Source organism: Chiloscyllium plagiosum, chromosome 14, assembly GCF_004010195.1.
Source record: "Chiloscyllium plagiosum isolate BGI_BamShark_2017 chromosome 14, ASM401019v2, whole genome shotgun sequence".
NCBI classification, from domain to species: Eukaryota; Metazoa; Chordata; class Chondrichthyes; order Orectolobiformes; family Hemiscylliidae; genus Chiloscyllium; species Chiloscyllium plagiosum.
This window is the reverse complement of record NC_057723.1, coordinates 7,224,915-7,231,132: the sequence shown is the minus strand read 5'-3', so window position 1 is coordinate 7,231,132 and position 6,218 is coordinate 7,224,915.

The following is a 6,218-nucleotide window of genomic DNA, read 5'->3' as shown; positions in this document are numbered from 1 at the left end:
TTGAGCTATAGGGAGAGGCTGAACAGGCTGGGGCTGTTTTCCCTGGAGCGTCGGAGGCTGAGGGGTGACCTTATAGAGGTTTACAAAATTATGAGGGGCATGGATAGGGTAAATAGGCAAAGTCTTTTCCCTGGGGTCAGGGAATCCAGAACTAGAGGGCATAGGTTTAGAGTGAGAGGGGAAAGATATAAAAGAGACCTAAGGGGCAACTTTTTCACGCAGATGGTGGTACATGTATGGAATGAGCTGCCAGGAAGTGGTGGAGGCTGGTACAATTGCAACATTTAAGAGGCATTTGGATGGGTATATGAATAAGCAGGGTTTGGAGGGATAAGGGCCGGGTGCTGGCAGGTGGGACTAGATTGGGTTGGGATATCTGGTCAGCATGGATGGGTTGGACCGAAGGGTCTGTTTCCATGCTGTACATCTCTATGACTCTATGACTCTACAGCAGCACAGCACTCTTTAGTATTGTGCTGGGAGTGTTACCTGTGACCGCATGCACTGAAAGAAGTTACTCAAACCATTATTAAACCTCCAGATGGAGTACTGGTCCATTCGAAACACCACATTTTAGGAAGAACATCAAGACACTGAAGTCGACATGAGGAGTTTTACTGGGATGAAGGATTACAGTTGCGTGAAGAGTTTGGAATTGGTTTTCCTTGGAGTGAAGATGTAATCATCGAATCTCCATCGCCATTCAGCCCATCGAGTCTGCACCAACCCTCCAAAGAGAATTCCACCCAGACCCACTTCCCTACTCTGTATTTCCCATGGCTAATCCACCCTAACCTGCACATGTTTGGACGATGGCAGCAAACCAGAGGAAATCCCATGCAGACACGGGGGGAATGTCCACACAGACAGTCGGCTGAGGCCGGAATCAAACCCAGGTCCTTGGCGCTGTGAGGCAGTGGTGCTAATCACTGAGCCACCATACCGTTGGGGCATACCATACCATAGGGGCAATCTAAAACCGTGTGGACTTTTGTAAAAGCAAATGGGAAAAATGAAACTTCCTCTCTTAAGTCAAGGGCATGTATTTAAAATAAGGATCAAAATGGTTAGAGGGAAACCGTGTGAACGGAAAGTTGTTAAGATTACCGTATGGCCAAGCCAAAAGTGTAGTGGAATCAGATCCCACACTTTCACAGGGCAATTGTACATGTCCTTAAATAGAACTAATTTGCAAGGTCATTCGGATTAAACTGTGGCGTTGGATTAATTGAACAGCTCTCATAAGGAGTCAGTGCAGGCACAGCCTCTTTCTCCACTGGAGAATTTGATATGACTGGAGTGGGAAATGAACCATCTGGCTAAGAGGAGAGAGTGTTCCACGTTGAGTTATGTGGCATTTGCTCGAGTGCTGTGCCATTGTGTGTTGTAAATCGAAGCACTTGTCTGTCTTGGCAGGTAGTCAGTGCTGTATTAGGTGCCCTTGGAAAGCACAGAAATAAATATCAGACCGCCCTCCAGCTCCTGAAAATTGTTGAATTATACCGGCTCCAAAGTGAAACTATGAATTGAAATGGGGACTCAACACGATGCTCTTTATGATGAAAGCAGACTCTAACTCTCACTGGAATGAAGTGCTGGAAATCTGAAAAACACAGAGAATGCTGAATAAGGCAGTGTCTGTGGAGAGAGAAACAGATGCTATGTTCACAACTCAGACTCAACATATTGACTCTGTTTCTCTCTCTCCACAAACCTGTTGAACTTCTCCAATGCTTTGTGTTTGTTTCAGCTCTCAGTCTCTGGGCTGACACATGGCCACAGTGCTGTACTGATTATGTTACTGAACAGGTAATCCACCAATGAGCATTTCAGGAATTCAGCTTGAAAAAGGTCTTGCTCGGTTGTTAAAACTCATCTGCCCCTCGGAGTTATTTATCCAGTACAGATCCCCAAAACCAAGCAATGACCTCATTTCCTGAGGTTGGGTTCATGCCACTACACTCAAAGGGACACTCCTTGTGCCTCCCTACAAAAGCTGATAAAACAAAGTCTGATTCATTACTGCAGTTTTTGAGAAGAATCCGTTTAATGTGGAAAGAGGCCATTCAGCCCATCGAGCCTGCACTAACCCTCCGAAGAGCATCCAAACCAGACTCTTACCTTATACCTATAATGCCACACTCCCCATGGCTAATCCACCTAGACTACACATCCCTGGACAATTTAGCACGGCCAATCCTCTTAAACTGCACTTCTTGTGGGAGGAAACCAGAGCATCTGGAGGGAACCCACGCAGACACGGGGAGAATGTGCAAACTCCACACAGACAGGGTGGAATCGAACCGGGTCCCTGGCGCTGTGAGGCAGCAGTTCTACCCTAGTGCAATGCTTTTTAAGGATCAAATGGAAATGTCCCTACCTCTGAGCCAGGACACGTGGGTTCAAGTCCCATCCACTCCAGGGATGTGTAAACATTTGAACAATTTGATTAGAAATATCAAGAGAATTGAATTGAATTGAATTTATTGTCACATGTACCGAGGCACAGTGAAAAGCTTTGTCTTGTGAGCAATACAGGCAGATCACAGAGTTATTTAGCATAGCTAGTAAATAATAGGTAACAGCAGCAAAAACAAAGGTACAGGAGAATGTTAAGAGTTTGTGAGTCCATTCAGTATTCTAACAACAGTTGGGTAGAAACTGTTTTGAAACTGGCTGGTGCGTGTGTTCAGGCTTCTGTACCTTCTCCCCGATGGTAGAGGTTGTAGAAAAACATTGCCAGGGTGGGATGGGTCTTTGAGAATGCTGGCTGCCTTTCCTTGACAGCGAGCCTGGTAGATGGATTCTATAGGTGGGAGGTTTGGCCTTTGTGATTGTCCGGGCCGAGTTCACCACTCTCTGTAACCATCTCCGATCTTGAATTATACACCTTTGGGGCACGTGAGACTTTAACCCAGGCCTAGGGATTTAGGGCCACTGCATTTCATTACCACTGCAGCACAGGAGCTGGGTATGATTCGGGTTAAAAGTCTCATGTGCCCCAAAGGTGTATAATAGTGTGTCTAAAAAGATTGATTAGAAATAATGTGAGCTGACTCATTGTTTAATGGGTAATTTGGGGCTGTTATTAAAAAAAACAGCTGAGTATTTATGTTTGATTCCATTTTGATTTAAGCCATCCCTCTCCGCAACCCTTCCCTCAATTTGGGGGAGTGTTGAACTGTCCTTGACATGCAGAGAGATTGGGGAAATTAGGATTATTTCCCTTAGAGTGAAAATGTAATCATGGAACTCAAAACCATGCTGGGTTTTGTTAAGGCAAGGAGAGTAAAAAAAAAACCATTTCCTCTATCAAGTGTGAGGTCATGTATTTAAAATAAGCAACAAAATGGTTAGAGGGAAACTTTGCGCAGACTGAAGGTTGTTAAGTTTGGGGAATGGCCGAGCTGAAAGTCGAATGGAATCAGATCCCACGCTTTCACAAGGCAGCAGTACGTGTCCTAAAATAGAACTAATTTGCACGGTCATTCGGATTAAACTGCGGTGTTGGATTAATTGAACATTTCTTGTACAGTGCTTGTTAATCACTTGTTTAGTTGGTCATTTGGAGCTGGGCGGGGTACTCTTTAGATGGAGGTGGGACAGTGGGGGCTGAGATGAATTATTTCTGCCAACAACTCCGCGTTGATTCCACGCTCTCCTCCTGTTCCTCCCATTTCTTGGTGTTGTTACGGTTGACATAACGTAGTTGCAGGGATGAGGGGAGAGAGCCGAGGAGTGATTGTGAGACAGCACAGACCTGATAGACAGAACGGCCTGATTTTGTGTTTTACTATTCTATAAAAATGCAACACAGACATTTCTCTTCAAAGTGAATCTGCAACATTAAAAAGTGGAAGATCTGACATGCTTTATGTTCGTCAGTCACAGAGGGGATGTAATTCCAGTTAATTGTATTATTTGAGCAGAGCGCTTGGGGAACCTCAATCTCCAGTCAAAAAGGTGGTCCAAAACCGACAGAGTAAACAGCGCCCGGAAGTCATTTGTCAGGAGAAACATAATCGCTCATCTGAGAGATTCAAAACTCTGAGGGGATGGCTTCAAAAATGAACCAAAACAAAGCAAGTGCAGGAGAAAGACTGATAAGAATTGTTTCTGTTTGAAGCAGTGCCCTCTTATCTTTACAATTGGCAAAGGCTGGAAGAAAATATCTCCAAAAATATTATATCACCCCTGATTAGATTAAAAATGTTGCTCATTTACGTTTGCGGTACTCTCCACTTGCAAATCAGACTCTCAAGAAGTTTCCTTTCATTTAAAAGCGTGCAGTAAGTGAGGTCAGATCCTTGGGTAGCCTCAGGAAAATGGAACCAATGGAATTTTGACAAATAGTACCGCTTGCTTCAAAGACAGAAGCTCAGCAGGTCTGGCAGCACCTGTGGAGAGAAACAGAGTTAATGTTTAAGGTCCAATAACCCTTCTTCAGAAGTGTTCTACATTTTTCCAGAAATATCTGATTTCCAGCATCCACAGTTCTTTGGTTTACTTTCCCCACAGAATATTAGTCTGTCGATTGCTCATCCAGTAATAATGGAGCTGTCACCACCATCTCTCACTGACGGCTGAGAGTGCTCTCAACACAGAAAGTGTTCAGCCGAACTTAATCAGCTCCAAAATAACGAAGGGTTTTGATGTTTAGGATGTAGGATTTTTTTTTCCCCCAGTAACAAGAGAGTCAGCAACTCCAGGGCAGGGATAATTTGCAGTTGCACCAATTGAGGGGTTTTTTTTTATTTTGCGTAATGAAGTGTCGTGATCTGGAACATGCTGTCTAACAGGGCAGTAAAAGTAGATTCAATGTCAACTTGCCAGCATTTCACCCATATCCCTCCAAACCCTTCCTATTCATATACCCATCCAGATGCCTTTTAAATGTTGTAACTGTACCAGCCTGCACCACTTCCTCTGGCAGCTCATTCCATACACGTACCACCCTCTGCGTGAAAACATTGCCCCTTAGGTCCCTTTTAAATCTTTCCCCTCTCACCCTAAACCTATGCCCTTTAGTTCTGGACTCCCCCACCCCAGGGAAAAGACCTTGTCTGTTTACCCTATTCATGCCCCTCATGATTTTATAAACCTCTGTAATATCAACCCTCAGACTCCAGCGCTCCAGGGAAAACAGCCCCAGTCTATTCAGCCTCTCCCTATAACTCAAACCCTCCAATCCTGGCAACATCCTTGTAAATCTTTTCTGAACCCTTTCAAGTTTCACAATATCCAATGGGAAGGAGACCAAAATTGGATGCAGTATTCCAAAAGTGGCCAAACCAATGTCCTATACAGCTGTAACATGACTTCCCAACTTCTCTTCTCATTGGACATATGGATGGCGAAGAGACAGTACAGACATGAAGGAACAAATGGCCTCTATCTGTGTTATATCATTCTCAATCAGGAATGAGCAATAAATGCTGGACCTGTCAGCAATCCCACATCCTCGAACTGAGACTATCTGAAAGAAAACACAGTTAAAGTGCAGAGCAGCCATAATCTAATTGAATTTGGGATCATCCTGTTCCAATTCTTTTTTTTTGAAGATGAGATTCCCTAGTGTGGAATCTAGTCCACACCGACCCTCTGAAGAAGAGTAACCCACCCAGACCCACTCCCCCTAACTAATGCACCTAACACTACGGGCAATTTAGCGTGGCCAATTCACCTGACCTGCACATCTTTGGATTGTGGGAGGAAAGCAGAGTACCCGGAGGAAACCCACATAGACACGGGGAGAATGTGCAAACTCCACACAGACAGTCACCCAAGGCTGGAATTGAACCCCGGCCCCTGGCATTGTGAGGCAGCAGTGCTAACCACTGTGCCATCGTGCCACCCCTTCTTTCTTTCCCGTCATCCACAGCTATGGAAATAATCCCAAACTTTGTGAATTCACCATGGACCTCATTAGATCCCTTAACATGTTGGTCCCTTTATTTCTTTCTGTCTTCAGTAACTAGCATCAGTGTGAAGGATTGCTATGTTTCTCTTCCTTTGCAGTGTCCAATGTTGATGTTTGAGACTCTTTTGCTCACAGGGAATACCTTTCTCACCATTCTGCCCCATTCTGACCAATACCTGACCTCAGAAAAGAACAGTCCTCTATGGAAATGTCTCACAGCTTTGCCAACCTAAAGTTTACGAATTCCGCTTGTGGTTTCATCGCGCAAACATGTAATATGCCTGGACTGTATTATTGT